This window comes from Rhea americana, unplaced genomic scaffold, assembly GCF_003343005.1.
Source record: "Rhea americana isolate MKP2758 unplaced genomic scaffold, rheAme1 scaffold_533, whole genome shotgun sequence".
Classification (NCBI taxonomy): Eukaryota; Metazoa; Chordata; class Aves; order Rheiformes; family Rheidae; genus Rhea; species Rhea americana.
In genome coordinates this window covers 59,165-78,252 of record NW_028186683.1, presented here as the reverse complement: position 1 = coordinate 78,252, position 19,088 = coordinate 59,165, and positions in this window count along the sequence as shown.

The following is a 19,088-nucleotide window of genomic DNA, read 5'->3' as shown; positions in this document are numbered from 1 at the left end:
CTGCTCACCAACAGGCAGAGGAGCAGTAACATGTAAGAGAGGAGTTTTAGGGGGCCAAGACAGGAAGAGCATCCTTCCTCCCTGGATACAGAGGTGAGCTGAGGGCAAGGGAGCAAGCTAGATGAAGGCCTCCTGGACTGACACCACCAGCTTGGACTTCAGTTTCTCATTCCCAAGGCTTCTGTGGCTCTCCACCAAGGGTAACGGCTTCAGGAGCTCTTTCCCAAAGTGTTGTACACAGACTGTGAACTGCAAAAATGTCTGTGGATTCTGGACTGTGGGAGTGGCTGGACAGCGGGGGTTGCCAAGGAGCCCTGCCTGAGTTTCCTTTGTCTTGGGGAACAATGCAACAGCTACGACTCCTGGGTCCAGGGGCTAGGAGTGTCCTCAACCATAAATCTCCCRTGGGATAAGCTCCATCACCTCATGGCAATGGGCAGTCCAAGGCCAGGTTACCCTGGGAACAGGTCCCCCTTTGGGACCTGGTTCTTGCAAGAAAAAGGTCATGAAGGCTGGGGTTTCCTGCAGCTCTCAAGAGCCTGCTGGAASTGCTCAAATGGAAAATGAAACTTCCACTTTGTAATAATCCAAAACATCCACTTATTTAGGAGAAGCTCTGTTCCTTCTCCTTGGATCCTTTGATGATTCTAATTTGGCAGAGTATAGTTTCAGCTCAGAGATGTTATCTTCAAGTGACCATAGCCCATGTCTTCCTGCAAAAGAAAGACAAACCTCTACACCCAAAAGACAGCCTGTTTGGGATAGCCACTTGGAATCTGGTAGGAGTAACATACCCAACCCACAAGTTGCTACTGACCACAAGTGTTTTTCTCTGAGCCGTGTTGGGCAGTGCTGGGGGRAGTCCAGCAGGGCCATCTCTCGCAGCCCTCTCTCAGCCTGACCCCCCTGCTGCCCAGCACCAGCAGGTCCTGTGATTTTTGGCCCCTGCCTGCCCCATGCCCCTGGGGCTCCTCAGCTCAGCAGGGCAATGCACCAGGGCTCAGTCTGGTCCCACAGAGCAGCCCCTGAGTGGGAACAAGAGCAGCTGGGGGCTGCTCTGGGCTGGTGGGGCTATGGGAGCCTTTAAACGCTGGCAGGTTCCCTCATGCTAGGGCAGGGGCAGCAGTGTTGCCCCAAGGCTTCTTTCCTCCAGGAGCTCCTGCAGGGGCCATGGGGCCATCACCATAGGACACAGCAACCTGGGACAGAGGRGAGCTGCCCAATGAGCCAGACATGCCAGTCAGCGCCCAATCATCTCAGTCGGGGTGGCTGCTGGGGTTTGCCACAGGAAGCTTTGCCCCTGCTGGCTGTTGGAGACCCATTTTCAAGCCTTTCCTGGAGCTGCTATGGCCACCACATCCCCCAGGTTCTGCTCAGCATAGCGTTTGTGATCTCCTGGGCAGTGTCTGACCAGACTGCTGGTGTCTTCACCAAGACCCTTCCCCATGCTTATTGTCGTCCTGAAAAGTGCATTTCTGAGGGACTCTGGAAGTGGTTGTCCGGAAGTGTCACATCATGTCCCAGTGTTGCTGTTGCTCCATACCTCTTGTTTGGCCTTGAGCCCTGTGACCCTGGCAGCAGCTTGAACAGTGTTTCCAGACCACTTTGCTGCTTTGCTTTTCCAGGGCCTTGGAAGCGGATGGRTGGTCAAACTTCTCCTGAACGTTGGTATTAGCCCTGCTCACAGGTCGAGGTGAAGAGCTGCTGAATCGTGGCTTTGCTGGTATCCCTGGTTGAGATGCCCTGGCCTGAGTCCTTCACTGTATCTCCAATGGTCAGTCTACCAAAGAGCAAAACGTTTGTTGTCCTTGATGTGTGAAGGATTTCCTGGGTCTGATCATCATTTGGGCAGGAACCAGACTGCCATGAAATCTTCCTGTTAGGAAATGTTGCCAAGAATTGCTTGCAGGGCTTTCCCCTATCCCTGTGACAGGCATGTGGCCATGGTGGTGACTGCGAGGTCGTCTCTTGTGAGCCCCTGATAGGCCAGAATCAGACACATGGCTTGGAAACTCCTTGTGAGACCACTGCTGACAGCAGCTGGAAGGCCACCATCTTGCGCATGGCTGGCATTTGACTCTGAGGTTACACCTGCCCAAGCAGACTTCTGTCCTAGCTGCCTTCTGTGTGCTGAGATTCAGGCCTCATGTTTCTCCAGCTCTTGCAAAGATGTGCAGGCAGAATGCTAATTAAAGGCAAGGCAGTGTTTCTTCTTGCTCTGAGATGAAAAYCAAGCCTTCTTTTTCAATGTTTTCCTCTTGTTTGCTTTTATGCATACAATCTTTCTTCTGCAGCAGTGTTTGCTGAGGGATAGGGAGGCAGTGGGAGTTGCTCATTGCCAGCTGGTTGTTAGCGTATTGGAAGGTTTTTGGAGGAGTGAAGGCCTTCCAGGGAGGTGGTCTTTGTACACAGACAGGTATGTCCTTGGGAGGATGAATTGAAAGGGGCTGAGGTCTTCCTATGCCAGATCTCCTTAGCTACGGAGTCCCTTTGAGTAGGGAAGCCCTGGGAAGAATGCCCTGCAAAGCCTGCACACCCCTGATCTCTCTCCCTTCCAGTTGCAGTCTGTGCAAGTTCCTTGACTGTCCTGCTGTAGTGTGACCTGTCTTTGCTGCAGCAGGGACACAAGACAGCAGCCCAAGTGCAGGCATGAGCATGCTAGGAGTGGTGTGATTAAGAGCTGCCACTGCAGACAGGAGCAAGGTGCTGTTTTTCCCCTGAGCCTTGGGTGGATGTGAGGAGCCCCACTTAGCTCTAGATGCATTGCTGTGAGTAGCTGGAGCCAAGGGAGTGGTGGTGAGCACAGCCATCCACTAAGGAGCCTGTCCGTCTTTTGGACAGGCATTGTGGACACTCTGTGCTTGACTCTTGGCTTTTCCGCATGAGCAGTTGTTGAGTTTCTCCTCCATTTTGGAGGGGAGAATCCTACTGCTTTTGTATTGTGGTTCCCTACTTTTTTTTTYCCCTCCTCTCMTTCCCTCTGATCCCGTGATAGGGTATTCTCCCTGCAACACTGAGAAGTCAAGGTGCCAATGAGAGGAGCCCTGGGAGTCAGTTGCTTACTAAGAGAAGAGAGAGAAGCAGTCCTTCCTCCAGTGTGTCCCTAGTGCTAGTTTAGAGAACAGCTCTTTGCACCAAAAAAGAGGACTAATAAACTCTGTTCTGCCATGGTCCAAGCTCCTTCAGGGGGTTACTTTGTGCTCTTGGACTCTCCCTGTGCCATGCCATGTGAGACCTTGGAGGCAGAGCCTGAACTGCCTTTTCAGTTCAGGCACCGGACAGTTCAGGTGTCCAACTCAGATGAGCATGTTTTGCAATACGCCAATGAGCTGGTTGAGGCCTGGAGCTTCTGAAGCACTTGCTCAATCAGTCCCCACACAGCCTGGGTATGTGGATTCTTCTTTGCAAGTGAACTCCCTGTGAGATGAAATCCCAAGTGTGGATCTGAGGCTAATTTGGACAAAGGTCACCTCTTGGCAGTGAGGTGTGAATAAAAACAAGTGAGGGTCAGGTTCTTCCGGAGAGGTCCAGGTCTGTCCCAGCAGGCCTTGCACAGTCCAGCTGATCCAACCATCATCCAACTGTACATTGGAACCTGCAGAATGACTCCTTTTTGCTATCACACCATAGGAAAAAAAAAACAAAAACAAAAACAAACAAAAAAACTTCTGTCTAGTAATAGTACATCATGGGCTACTTTGGGAAGATTGAGCTGCCAAAGGAAGCCTCCAAATAATGTCCATGGTGCCTCTGGGACACTGGGGCAGCATGCTAGGGTCAGAGGAAACCTAGATGAGGAGCTGTGCACTGCTTGGTGGCAGGTGCTCTCCAGAGGGCTAGTCCTGAGCAGGGTGGTCATGAGCTCTGCCTAACTGCCTGATGGCCACGAGCTGGTGGGGTGCAGCCCAGGTGCCCTTGCAATCAGCAGCCAGATGGGTCCTTGTCACCTGCATCACCTCCTTCCTCCCCAGGATGGTCACTGCTGCTGGGTGGCATCTCTGAGGTGCTGGGTGACATCACAAAGCCTGCTGGCCAGCACATCTGCTGAGGGCCAGTCAGGCAGCTGCAGGGGAGGTGACCTCACAGACAGCCCTGCAGCCAGGTCCCCTTTGCCTGCCCCTCCCCGTCCTCCCATCTGTCAGTCATCTCCAGTGGGATGAGCAGTGCTGTGATTCTCTTCTTGTCCTCAAAATGGCTCCTACCAGTGATTCTTCTGCAAGAGGTGCCCTCACCATCAACACTGGAGAGGGGTCACTTCTATCTTGTTCTCCCTCACCCCTCTTCTGAGATGTCCTCTCTTCTGGGCCTAACACTCAACATCCCAGCCATGTCCACCTCCCTCTCCCCTATCCTTGGAGGAAGTGATGAGGCAGTCCAGACCTTGTAGTAAGGAAAAGAGGACACACCAGTCTGGGTGACATTGTGGTAGTGGTTGGTAACAACTTCCTGAGGAGGGAAGGGAAGTAGCTGAAACCTGCATGGGAGAAGCCTCATGGTCACAGATTCTGGTTCTCTCAGGGTAGTTTAACCACCTTGAAATCTGCTAGAAGGGCCATTGGCCTGTGCACAACCAGCCCAGGAGATTCCTGGAGAGCGTTGGAAGGAATTTCTTGGCACAGGCAATCCATGAGCCCAGAATGGCTGGACTCTTGTCAGTCAGTCAGTCACAAGCAAAGCAGAACTGGATGGAGATATAAAGGTTGAAGACAGCCACAGCTGCAATGGGGATGGTGGAGAAGTGACAGAAAGCCAAGCACAGCCCAGGGCTGCAGGAGAGCAGATTTCAGCTCATTCAGGATCTGCTTGGCAAGATCCAACAGGAGACATCTGTGGAGGGCAGAGGGGTCCTGAGTCCTCTGTAAAGACAGACTAGGCAGAGGACGGAGAGGCAGAAGAAGAGAGAGGAGACATGTCAATTTGGATACAATCGTTTTGCAGAACAAAGTTTCGCCATTCAGAGTGTTGCCAGGAAACATATGGTAAAAAAGAGCCTATACATATATACATGCATAAACATGTTATATATATATGCACACATGCAAACTCACATAGAGTAATCACTGAAGTGCACTCAATAAAAAGAAAGAGAATATTCATTAGAATTGATAAAGAATGTTCAAAGTTCTGAAAAAAAACGAAGATATTTTATCTGAGTTCTCTCATAGAGCTCTTTCTTGAATGGATTTCAACCAATTATGAGAACTTTACATTCAGGTCCTTACAGACACATAGGGAGGCCATTGCTGCCTGAGATGCCCTGTGTAGCTCTGTTCCCATGTGGTGCTGGGTAACGTGACCCAGGAACTATGGGAACCTTTCTGGAACATTAGCTGGTCACCAGGAGAAGCCCCTCATGACCTCTCAGTGGGACAACTTTTCTCTTTCCACTGAGTAGAAAGAGAAGTCCAGACAGCTGGATTAGGCAGARACATCTGCACTGCTGGGATCTGGCGGTGGGTGAGATAATTCCCATCCTTGTTGTCACCTCAAATGGAGCTGCACTTCATGACCATGCAGGGAATGAAAATGGAGAGTGGCCAGATGTTTAGGACATCAGTGAAACACAAGTAGGTTTAGATTGGTGCAAATTAGGCCATTGAAAAATAGAACATTTTACTGAAGTTGAACTGCTTGCTTCCCTCTACCAGCTGTGAGAGTGTGACAGCTCATGGTGCTGTGATTCACTGTGTGCAAACAGTAAGGAGTGGCAAAGATGCTGGTCAGTGAGTGGTCTGATGGGTAACGGACTGGGGTGAGACACAAAAAAATATCATTTTTAAAGAGTAGGCTCTTTTATAAAAGAAATCTGTAGAAATTGTCAATAAAAGTGAAAGAAGAACAAAATTGGATACATATTCTAAAACCGGAAAAAGTCTTTTGTTATACTTTTCAGGTTTTCAAAATTCTTTGTGGTCTTATTGCCCCCCTCCTCCCACCTTTATTTTTGGAGAGATTTTTGTTTTTCTTTCCTTTTTTTTTCTTTTTTCTTTTCTTTTCTTTCTTTTTTTTTTTCTTTTTTTTTTGAAAGGCAAAGTGATTTTAGAAATGGGGTTGGATGCAGTCACAGGAACATGGACAGCTTGTGCCATGGCAGGGGCCCTGATCCCTTCTGCCTAGCCTCCATCTGCAGCTCCAAGGGGCTCCCGTCTCCTGCAGGTCTCCTACAAGAGCTGCTTGGGCCAGGCAGGTACATCAGAGACACCGACGCCTCTCCAAGTGCCACTGGGTGCTTGTGGTTGGACATCTGAGCTCTGCCTGGGAACATGAAGAACTGCTTTCAACATTTCAGAAATACGAGCACACTTTCATCAGCTCAAACAGTCGGCTAATTTTAATGTCAATGTTTTCCTGTGACAAAAGAGTGGAAATCTTCAGGAAGGGTATGAATCTCAGGAGAAGAAATATCCATCTGCCCTTGACCTTGTCCTTCCCCTGCTCTTTCTGTTCTGCTGTGGATGTAGTCTCTCACGTATTTCCACATGTCCTGATTAAAGTGATCATTTCTAAAGGCATCTTGGCATCAGACTCTCTGGGCACGTGCATTTGTCATAGTTTTTCTCAGTTTTCCTCCTCCCCTTGCTCTTTATCCATTCCRATGCCTCTCAACTCTCCAGCTGCTGCTGTGAGCTTCTGGGAGTCTGAAGTTTGTCTTATCTTTCAGGAGTCTCTTTGTTTCTTCAGCCAGCTCCTATCCTGTTCCTTGTCTAACCTTTCCTATCTATCTGTTGGAAACATTTCTAGGAAGGTTCATGGCAGACATGTCGTGTGGGCAGTGGACCTCACTGGAGGCAGCTTGGGCTTGCCATGCAGTTGAGGAGTGTCTTTTAACTTTTATTAAATTATTTCAAGTTTTATTTTTGTTTGTCTGCTATTAAGAAAAATCCTTCKGTGTCTATTTCCCTGATGAGGGAAATGGCAAAGCTGGTGAGCTGGGGAGGAAATTGGTCCATACCTGTCTCCTATCAAAAATACTGCTTTTCCTACATACCCAGACTTCATTAGGACACACTTGTAATCCATATCAGTTGGAGAATGTGGGTATGACATATTCTGAAAACTGAAGCATGCCAAAAGCCTAAGAAGCAGACATCTTTCTTTTTCAGGTGCTCATTGAAATCTGCCTGATTTCAGTACACTCCTGAAATTTTGCCAATTAGCCTCACAAGAACTGAAGAACTGAAGAAAATTATGGAAAGCGGCATGGCTCGTTTGGGTCTTTTGCATTTTAATGACCTGCTGGGTCAATTTAATTCTGAGCCCATGAACCTCAGATACTGAAGGGAGGCTGAACAAACCTCTCAAGAAGTTAAAGTCAGAAGYAAATCCCAGTTTCTTGGAGCGTTAACAGGTCCCACTGAGGGCCGTTGCCAACAAAGCCACCCCAGGGGCTGATTAGAGCAGAAAGTTGGTGGCACTGATAGAAGGTAGGCAAAGGTAATGTGAGAGTGGCTCTGATACCAAGTCCACCTTGATGCGTGTTATCAAGCAGTGCGAGCAGTACTGACACCCAGCCCCTGGGTAGGGTGATCCTTTCCCTCACATGTTGTTCAGGTCTCTTCCTAGGGGCAGTGTGAGGGTTGCACTGTACAATGTGAGGTCAGGACAACATTACAGCACCTCCTGGGCTCCCGGGGACAAGAAGGCAACAAGACCAAGTGTCATAAGGAAACATCATCTTCTCGTAGGCCTCATGGCAGACACACCAGCCAATGTGGAAGGAACAAAGACCTTCTGGAGACTTTCAGCCTCTGTCCTTACTGGCTGCTCCTTGAAACACAAAGCCAGGGGCTAATCACACAGTATATCTGCATGTCCTGTTGCACCACAGCACTACCCTACGAGTGACATTTTTTTTTCCAGAAGTTCAGTCTGAACATCTCAATATGCAGTCTGTGGCTCTTTCCCCTTCTCGTGTTCTTTCCCACTACCAAGAAAAGCTCCCTCATCTCTGAATCTACCCAGGTCCCTCAACCTCTCCATACAGGCCTTGTGCTTCAGACTGGACAACAAGTTGACTACGAGCCAGCAATGTGCCCTTGAGGCCAGGGAAGCCAAAGGTATCCTGGGCTGCATTAGGAAGAGCGTTACTAGCAGGTTGAGGGGGCTGATTCTGCCACTCTACTCAGCCCCGGTGAGGCCACGTCTGGAGTCCTGCGTCCAGTTCTGGGCTCCCCAGTACAAGAGAGACATGGAGCTACTGGAGAGAGTCCATTGTAAGGCTACAAAGACGATCAGAGGACTGGAGCATCTTTGCTGTGAGGAAAGGCTGCGAGAGCTGGGCCTGTTTAGGTTGGAGAAGGGAAGGCTGAGGGGGCATCCTATCAATGTGTATACGTACCTGAAGTGAGAGTGTCAAGGGAATGGGGACAAACACTTTTCAGTTGTCCCATGTGACAAGACTAGAGGCAATGGGCACAACTGAACCACAGAAAGTTCTGCCTGAATATGAGGAGGAATGTCTTTCCTGTGAGAGTCATAGAGCACTGGAACAGGTTGCCCAGGGAGGTTGTGGAGTCTCCTTCTCCGGAGACATTCAAAACCCGCCTCGATGCAATCCTGTCTAACATGCTGTAGGTGACCCTGCTTGAGCAGGGAGGTGGGACCAGATGATCTCCAGAGGTCCCTTCCAACCACAGCCATTCTGTGATTCTGCGTGATCCCCAACTCCATCTGGACAGACCTTCTGAACCCTCTCCAGGTGCTCCCCATTGCTATAGTGCTGGGCATTCCACACTGGGACAGAGTGTTCTAGACAGGGCCACTCCAGTGCTGAGCCGAGATGGCAAAGAACTGCCCTTCTCTGTCTGTCCAGATGCTTCCTAACGCAGCCCCGTATTCAGTAGCTGCATCCGTGGTGAGCATGCACCACAGGCTCATAAGGCATCGCCTCTAATGTCCAGGGCCTTCTCCTTAGGGTCAGTCCTCTGCCGGTCAGGTCTCTGCCTATCCTGATGCATGCGCTGTTCTGCCTTGCTGATGAGCCTGTCAAACAGGACAGGATGTGGGGTATGTCCTTGCATACCCCACCTTTACCTGCCTTCCTGACAATTCATGAAAATGCTCTGAGCTTGATTATTCAACCAGATTTTGCCTATCTGGATGCCTACTGGACATCCGCTACTCTCCACWCCTCTCCTTCACAAGTGCAGCTTCATGACACACACGCCACCAACGTGAGACTGAACGGCCTGCGGCTCCCCAGGTTGCCCTTGTGGCCATTTTTGAAGACAGGCACAACATATTCCTCTSTCTGGTTTGTGGGATCTCCCCTGATCTCCAAAACCTTTTGAAGGTGATAGAGAGCAGCCTTGCTGTCCCAGCAGCCATCTCTCTCCATGTCCATGGATGCCGACCATCCTACCCCAAAGACTTGTATGGGTGGAGCTGTAGAACGTTATGCACTGCTGGGTTGTTTTCCCCTCAGGACTCCTGACTYTAGGCACAACAGCTCAGGAGAACGTGTTGGTAAAGACCGAAGCCAGGAACTTGAGCTCCTCAGACATACTACATCCACTTTTACTAGAATCCCTACTTCATTCAGCAGAGAGCCCACATTTCCTTCTTTATTCTTCTGCTGTTACTGAAGCAGGAGCAGCTCTTCTTCTTGTCCTTCACRTTTCGYGCAAGTGCCTGTATCCCAGGGGAGTTTTGGCTTCCCTAACCCTCCACTTTGCTGGACAATATTTCTAAACTCCTCTTGGCAGCGTCTGCTTTCTTCCTCTTTCCTTATGCTGCCTTATTGCCCTGGAGCTCATGTGGGGGCTCCCTGTTTAGCCATGCTCGGGTCTAGAGATGATTATTGCTTTTTACAGACTGCTCATATGGAGCATTCTTGTGCCTGACAGGCACAGTCCTGAATTACCTGCCAGCTTTCCTGAGCTCCTCTGGCCTTCAGAGATGTGTATCTTGTTCCATCCCATGGGAGATCTCCATATATTCCAGCTACCCCTTCACGCGTAGGGCATTGCCTCCTTGTCTTCCCTAGAAGTCTCTCCTGAAGAACTTCACCCTAGACTGCATACATTTACGTATATCTGGACTACAGAGCATGAGCTCTGGTGTTAACTGAAGATTTGTCACAGGGAAACCTGTTATTAAGGACCATATGTATGCAGAGGCTTTGATTAGAAGTGGTGACATGCTAACATGGATAGCAAGTGCCAATGTAATGGGGAAGGGAGACTCTCACTAAGAGAGAATACCTGCAGTGGCCAAGGTCAAGGAGAAGGAGGGCTGGGCTGCATAGTACTGGCAGGACATTTACCACTTTGCAGGCAGGACAAGGTGCCACTGAAAAAGATCCTGAGCCTGTGATCCAGCCACCCTGAGGACATCACTAGCATTGTCCCTGTCCATATCATAGTTGGGAGGTGAGAAGGAGTTCAGGAGGAGGAAAACTAGAATGTTTTGAAAGTGCAGAGACTCAAGTGGAGGCCTTGGTGTGATGTGCCTCCAATTTGTGTAGTATGCTTGAATGTACACAGTAGAGACTGTACCTAAAGGCAGCGGTGGAATTCAGTTGCTTGGGCATAGGTAGGAAACTCAAGATGCCTTGGGGACTTGTCCAGGAAGCACTCCAAAAAGGCATGGCTTCCTGTAGGTCCCATGCTGTAACTACTAGGGGCATGTGGATGTGCTGGACACCCCTGGCATCTGACATGACCCTGCCAGCCTATATTTATGTCATCAAATCAAGTGTCTGCACTGAATTACTTGAACTGTTTGCATTTGTAACATTGGGATCTTCATATATCATCTCATGGATCTTTATAGTGAGTGGGGCTCTAGTCATAGTAGGCATCTAGTGTCATTTTAGACGGTCATGGAAATTTCCCAGCTGGCCCTTCATGCTCTAGGATGGGGGTATCTTAGTTGCTCCATCAGAGCAAGAAGTCTCTGTCACATGCCTTCGTTCACCTCTGTCTCTTTAACTGTCACCAAGTGCTTGTCTGTGAGCAGYTGACTCCCACCCTCCATCTTCAGTGATTGTAATGGGAGCATAGACAAGGAGATCCCATGCAAATGTATCTATTGTGCTCACTTCAGTTTTGTAAGGAAAATCCCACCTCCTGTGTGTTTATGGAGTTCACAGGAGAGATGTGGATCCTACTCCAGCCCAGGGGCTTCAAAATGCACTTGTGATGCCCAGATTGACTCATCTGTATGAAACCCTGAACCATGGATAAATGAGCTCACTTCTTGTCCACTTCTAGGTGTCCTGCCTAGTTAAAACATGAGAATACCGATTTCCGGGGGGAGGGATGTTTCCACCTCTTGAAGATAGCCATCCTCTGATGAAATAAGTGACAATGCTGCAACTAACCTCTCTGTATTGTTCAGAGGGGGACCAAAGGTGATTATTCTGGTTTACCTCAGTGAACATTTCCCTGGAGGAGGGAGCACAAGGGACAGAAAAAGTCACGATTTCAGCTGGACCACYGCTCCTGAGTGGGGCCAAGCTCCTGGGACAAGAGGGATCTGATGGCAACCTGCCAGCACTGCTGAGAGACAGCTGTGTGCAGCAGCAGCTCCTCTGCAAAGAGCAGCAGGGCTCCAGGCACTGCCTGCTGCTGCTGAGATGAGATGAGACATGACAGAGAGAAGTGAAAAGCAGTGTGGAGTGGGAGGACAGAGGAGAGCTCCTTGTGGGAGAAATGTTCACAGCCCTTGGCACAGTAAGTCTCTGGCTGCAGGACAATTCTGTGGAGGTTCCTGGAATGCTCATCTAAACCTATTGTATCCCATAACTGAGAGTTTCTCAGGGCTCGCTCTCCTYTGCAGAGCAGGAGGAGATGCTTCAGAGCGGGGGTTCCATGCCACACTGCCACCGGCACAGGACCTGCTCCTACTTTCTGCCAAGGACGGCTGCAGGGCTGTGAAGCTGGGATATGCACCCAGGTGTGCCCAGGGCTGTGATTCACGGTGGTGTCCCTGCACAGCAGAGGAAGATGAAGAAAAGGCTCCTTGAAAGGGAAGGAGCTTTCCTTCCAGGAGTTTCCGTTTCCTCATTTTATCAGGGAGAAAAACGGAGAGAGGTTTCTCTTTTGACAACAAACACAGATTTGAAATTCTTCACTCTCAGAGATCAGCAGGTCTGTGAGAAAGCTCATCAAACCCCTTCACCCCACTTCCACCTACAGCAGCACCAGCAGCACCTTTATGGACTGATCAGGGCTTATGTGGCCTGCTTCTTAGGACCTGTATGCACAGAAATGCACAGTGCCCAGTCCAGGGAGTTGTCCGTAGGCTAGAACTGAGCGCATATAGGGTGGACAGGGTCTGTGTCTGTCAGAATCTACAGGGGAAAGATGTTCGGATAGAGGAAGCTCCAGGCAGCAGAAACGGCTCCAGGCRGCAGAGATGGGTAGGGAACGAGAGGGAACTGCTAGCAGAATTCTCATGGGAAATGGACTTGGCCAACTTGTGGTCAGTCCCTCCAAAGCAGACACCTTCCTCTGAGCAAGCTGCCATGTCTCCCCTCCCACAAAGGTAAGCCTCCATCCTGAAAGCCTTGGGGTCCAGGCCAGGAGCTGTCTCCTCTGCAGCCACACCTGCAGCAGAGGAGAGGGTTATCCCTCCTGCCACAAGCCCATTTCATGCTGCGTGAAAAGCGGGTTGAGAGTGACTGCCCTGCAGCATTGCCATCTACCATGCCCAGCTGGGTAAGGTGAAGGCTTTCCTGAGACCCCTTCTGTCTCTCTCTCCTTCCCTCCCTTGCCAGAAGGATCATGCTGTTGCTCCTTGTTTCCCCTCCTGTCYTTGATGATCTTGTTCTTGCTCAAGAGCTTTCTGGAGGTAGTTGTTTTCAGCTGTAGTTCAGCTATCAATTTGAAATTGTGCAGCTGAGGGTTCTGCATGGGAATGAGGTTGCTCCAGCCCCCTCTTAACCTGTGGAACTCCAGGAAATGTAGTCTGTGGGGTTGGGAAATGAACTGACTCTCCCTTAAGGAGAGTTTCGCTGTGGTGTCCTGCCAGGCTGCGAGCTGCCCTCCAGCAAAGCTCTGCTGTSTCATAGCATTGCTGTGCTACCTGAGAGATCCATGAAGAAGGTGCAGAGATGCTGGGAGTATGGAGATGGTGGTGGGAGGCTTTATATGGGCAGCTGAAGAGAGCCCTGTGCTCTAGCTCTAGCAGCCAGAAGTGACGTTTGTGGAGCTCCCTCAGGTGCCTGGAGAAAGGAAGGGGAGTTTGGAGATGTTCACTTTGAAATGAGACTCCTCTGTTCTCAGCAGGACTGGTTGCTTTTTAGAGTAACGGCATCCTCCAGCTCAGAGAGATGGGAGCACAGGAGAGCTGGGAACAAGGCTAATAGACAGCCGAGATGTCCCCACTCTGCACCAAGTGCCCATGCAGGCTTTCCTGTCACAACTCAAAATAGAAATGGCAAGGATTTCTAATTTCAGAAAGCACTCCCCACGGTGACAGAGGCATCACAAAGAAAATAAACAATACTAAAAAAAAATCCGTAATACTCTGTTCTTCAAATGTCATTCATTAGAACTGGGAGAGAAGATGCTGAAAATCCCTTCCACAAGATGACTGGATTTCATTTAACCAAAGCTGTGAGTGTCAGAGCTAGTCACCCCCATTCGCATGTAGCCCCTGCTGTACAGCAGGGTGGACTCCTCCAGACCCTATGGGCAGAGGTCTCAGCCCCACACGCCACACACAGCCAACACAAATGAGAGTTCAAGCAAGGGAATGAAGCAAAGGACTTCCCAATAAAGAAAGAAACAATGAGGAATTTTTACTAAGAAATTGAATATTTATTTGTTTTCTTTTAAAAGTCTCTCCTAACATATCCCTGTCTTTTCTTTCCTTGGACAGTTCAACAAACACAGGGCAATCAAATGTCTAATGGCAGCTCCCTCGAGTTCCTCCTCCTGGCATCTGAAGGCACATGGGAGCTACAGCTCCTACACTTCTCGCTCTTTCTGAAAATTTCCCAGGCTGCCCTCCTGGGCAATGGCCTCATCATCACAGCCGTAGCCTGTGACCACTGCCTCCACACCCCCATGTACTTCTTCCTCCTCAACCTCTCTATTCTCGACCTTGGCTCCATCTCCACCACTGTCCCCAATTCCATGGCCAATGCTCTGTGGGACACCAGGACCATTTCATACTCGGGATATGTTGCCCAGGTCTTTTTCCTCTTTTTCTTATATTCAACAGAGCGTTCTCATCTCACAGTCATGGCCTATGACCACTACGTTGCCATTTTCAAACCCAAGCACTACGGGACCCTTATGGGCAGTGGAGCCTGTGTCAAAATGGCAGCAGCTGCCTGGGCCAGTGGTTTTCTCAATGCTMTCCTGCACACTGCTAACACATTTTCCATACCCCTCTGCCAAGGAACACAATGCAGCAGTTCTTCTGTGAAATCCCCCAGATCTTCTTGCTCTCCTGCTCAGATTCCTACCTCGGGAAGTTGGGCTTATTGCGGTTACTGACTGTTTAGCATCAGGGTGTTTCATTTTCATTGTGCTGTCCTACGTGCAGATCTTCACTGCTGTGCTGAGGATCCCCTCTGAGCTGGGCAGGCACAAGGTCTTTTCCATGTGCCTCCCACATCTTGCTGTGGTGTCCCGGTACATCAGCACCTAATTTTTTGCCCATCTGAAGCCCCTCTTCCTCTCCTCCCCATCTCTGGATCTGGTGGTGGCTGTTCTGTACTTGGTGGTGCCTTCAGGAGCGAACCCCCTCATCTACAGCATGAGGAATAAAGAGCTCAAGGATGCACTGAGGAAACTGTTCAAATATACACCATTTCAGCAAGTTCCTCAATGACTCTCAAGGTATCACAGCGAAAGCCAAGTCTATCTTTTGTTCATGTTTCTTTCCTTTTTTTAATTATTTGTTATGTCTGTGATATATTTGTTTCCAAATGTTTATCAACTATTTATCCTACTTCTTTTTAGCATCCACCTCTTTTTTCTGACCCAGGTATCTGATGTATATGGCAAACGTGGTTCACTGCATACTCAAACAAAGTAAAGGAACAAGCAGATAATCATTGGTCTCAGCTCACACCCCTGTTAAATTCTCTTGAACTCAGAGGGCAGCACCAGGCATGCAGAAGTGACAGAGTGATTGAACAGTGCATGGAGAAGCAGCCCCTGACCCTCAGTGCTGTCCATCAATGCCTTGGCTCGCAGTTCTGCTCCTCAACCTTCAAGTTCGGGCTACTGCTTTCCTCGAGCCATATCCATTGACAGCAGCTGGACTTGGTCTTTTCAGAGCTGTTGTCTTTTCACKTCTGCTCTGTCCTGTTGTGCTCTTGTACTTGGGTCAGCCCTAAGRTCTCTTGCACCTTGGTGACAGTACTGCTGTGTCTACAGTCACATTACTGTGACTAAGGGCAGGACCAGGCAATGCGAGCCAGTTCTATCAGAACTGATCTCCCCATGAGCACTACTGTACTGAAATTGGCTCTCCTCAGTGCAATGGCAAGGGATTGGACTCCTCTTCCAACACTGGTGTCAAGAATGTGTCCAAGGAATTGCACCTTACAGGGATATTCTCTTGATTTTCCAGGGTTCCCCACAGGTTTGGGAGGATGAGCTCAGAGTCCCAGCAGGATCTCTTAGGGACCAGGAACTACACAGAGAGCTTGCTTCCTGGTGGCAAGTGCCCATGCAGAAATCCAAGATCTCTGCCTTGTCTGATTGGTACTGCTTCCCAGATGCAACGGGGCTCAGAGGAAACTGRAGCAGCCATGAGAGCTCAGGGGATCTCCCAGGATAGGTTGTGAACCTAAGTGAGACCTCTCAAGATGAAAGACCACTCAAGGTGGAGTTCCCAAAAGTAAAGAGCTAACCTGAGGAATCTGAAGGCTAATGAGGGCTTTGCAGTGCCAGGAGAGGCTATTAGGACCCAGCAGGCAAAGGGAGGTCAAACTGGAGAGTGATTCATGACATTGTCTTTGAAACACCACAGACTTGATCTAGTGCAGTACCCAAATGCCTGTCATGCTGGTAGGGATGCCCCATTGTCCATCCAAGCACCCTCCTTGACCATACACCCAACAGGTAGGGGAGAATGGAAAGAGGCTCAGCAACAGAAATCCTCATCTGGCTGGGTCTACTTCCAGCTCCAAGCAGCACGGCCAGTGCAGAGTCATTCCATGGCCTCAGAGCCTGTTCATGCTGCAGAGACCACCAGCCCAGGGCCCTGCAGGGAGCACAGGGCAGGGGTGCAGGAATGGCCAGCCAGGCCAGCACAGACACACTGAGCTGGGGGAAGGTTCTCCAGGGAGCAGGGACCTCYAAGAGAAGAGCACTGTGCATGTGTGTGTAGGGGAGGAATAGAAAGAGAAACTCTTTTCTGTGTGCACCAGCTTGGGGCAGGCGTCTCTGTCACTGGGGCAGTAGGATCTACCTGAGGACCCCTGGGGCCGAGACTCCAGTGCTGTCTTGGAGAGGGTCTGGGGCTATGGTGTGAGTGCACAGAGCTCTGCAGCCCTCTGCAGTGGCCACTGCTGTGGACAACCCCCAACCTGGGCTGCTCTGCTGGGTGGGCTGGGGAGAGGGCAGCAGAGGTGGAGAGAGCTGGCAAGGGGCTAAGTTGGGCTGGAAAGGGCCCAGGAGAGAAAAATGCCAGCAGGCAGTAACCGTGTGTGAATGGTGCCCAAAGCATGGGGAGCAGCAGGGAAATTGGGCAAAGACACAAGAAGCACTAGATGGGCGATGTCTTTGTGGCCAACCAGGCTCCAGGTGTGGGATGCAGGCCAGGTAGGAGCACTGGGATTTTCATAGGCTTCCTGTGCAGCTGTGACTGTGGTGAAGGCAAGTGGGTAGACTCAGGCCTACACAGCTGAAAAGGCTGGGGTTGGAAAAGGCAGCGTGGGACTGGTGAAGGAGCTCTCTCTCCTCCCCATGGGGGAGAGAGCCCCCAGGCGGTGCTGGCCTCCACTTTGCCTAATGGGATGGGAACACAGGGCAGAGAGGAAGAGGCAGATGGAGCCCCTTAGGATGTGTGAGGGAGTTTTTCAAAGCCCAGGGCTGAGCCAGGGACCTTTGGATCTTCCCCCTCATGCTCTTCCAACTGGGCTCATTCTGTTCTGCCCCAGGTGCTCTCATCCCCCTGCCAGCCATGCTGGAGTAGAGGCTGAGGAGTAAGAAGTCACAGAGTTGYAGAGGAGTTTCAGTRGAAAGGGCCCTCTGGAGGTTTCCAGTCCAGCCTCTTGTGCAAAGCAGGGCTGGTTGGAGCCCTCCAGTCTTATCTGGCCATCACTGGACTGGGCTGGCAGTGTTGCTCTGCAGAGTGAGCAGCTGTGTGGTTGTGGGGCCACCGGGTGACTCGTGACTCAGCCCTGGCCATGCTGGTCATGTTAGCAAGCAGACACAGCAAGACACTGATCACCACCACTGACACTGCACAGGTCTGTGCTCATRGATCACACAGAATCACAGAAGGGTTGACACTGGAAGAGACCTCTGGAATAGACCTCACCTAGTTCAACCCCTCTGCTCAAGCAGGGTCACCTACAGCATGCTGCCCATGACTGCCTAGACTTCTTTTGAATATTTCCCAGGAAGGAGACTCCATAACCTCTCTAGGTAACCTGTTCCAGTGCTCTGTCACCCTCACAGTAAAGAAATTTTTCCTCATGTTCAGATGAAACTTCCTGTGTTTCAGTTTCTGCCCGTTGCCTCTTGTCCTGTCACCAGGCACCACTGAAAAGAGTATGGGCTCATCCTTTCTATCCCCTCCTTCAGATACTTATACACATTGATAAGATCCCCCTCAGCCTTCTCTTCTCCAGGCTGAGCAGGCCCAGCTCTCATAGCTGCTCCTCATAGGAGAGATGCTCCAGTCCCTTCATCATCTTCGTGGCTCTCCACTGGACTCACTCCAGTAGCTCCATGTCTCTCTTGTACTGGAGAGCCYGGAGTTGGAGACAGTCCTCTAGATGTGGCTTCACCATGGCTGAGTAGAGGGGGAGGATCATCTCCCTCGATCTCCTGGTAATGCTCTTCCCAATGCAATGGTGCTCATCACAGTGGATGGTGCTCAGAATGACCCCAGAACATTTGCAATGGCAGGAGACGTGTTTGGGTATACACTAGCTCCAGCTTGCAGTGTTTAACGGAGGGTGAAGGAATCACCCTCCAATGACTCTTCCCAAGGCCTCCTGGCTCCCCGCTGCCTGTCCAGACATTGCAGAGCCCTTGTTTCCCCATGCATACCTGGATTTAGTGCTTTATCTTCTGGTTACTCCACTGTGGACCATGTCTCACTTTGTGAGGCTCCACTCACTGCCCACTTCCAGGCACACACTCTCCTTGGAGCTCCCCTGAGCTYCCCTGGAGCTTAGATTCCCCTCCAGGAAKATGGACATCTCTCATCAGCRCYGTCACCTGTGGGATAACCCTSRGCAGGTAATTCAGAGACCATTCCCCATCTCCCTTGGTCACTGACAGATGAACCCTGGATCCAGCCCTCAGTCCCTAGCAGATCACACAGATACTCTGAGATTTCCCCTGGATGCCATGAAGTTCAAAAGTGGAGAAGCAGGCCCTTTTATGGTGCTATCTCTTGGGCATACTTTTGACTCCATCTTCAGAAGAAAAGTCAGACTTCTGGCATGTCACAGGAGAGATCCCCTTTTATTATGGAAATGCTAYWGTRGAGKCTGGGTCTGGCATAARGATGTCCRGTGCCYGTTCCTGACTGASCTCACAGGGAAGCACAAACCTACARCCAYSATGTTACRAGAGCAGTGAGGCCATATACACACATCAGARCCCAGCAGCACAGGGTGGAAATRAGGAGAAARGCCRAGAAAAGAGRGAGTCTCGCTRCTGTTGCTGGACATGCCTCCAAGGAAGCTGCAACTCCATTGCAATGGCTACAGCAAGGAAATGCCTTCTGTGGCAGTGGTAGGACAGCCCTGAGGAGCAGAGGGTCTTTCCCATAGGCTGTGTCCAGACTGTCCTCCCCACCACTCCCACTCCCACTCTGAGTATTGATGCACTATAGATGGAAGGGACCAGCCCAGAATGACACCTGGCTGCCATCTTCGAAGAAGAGGGCTATGAGATCACACCCTGGCTGTGGCCAGAGGGGCTGAGCTCTCCTAATGCATA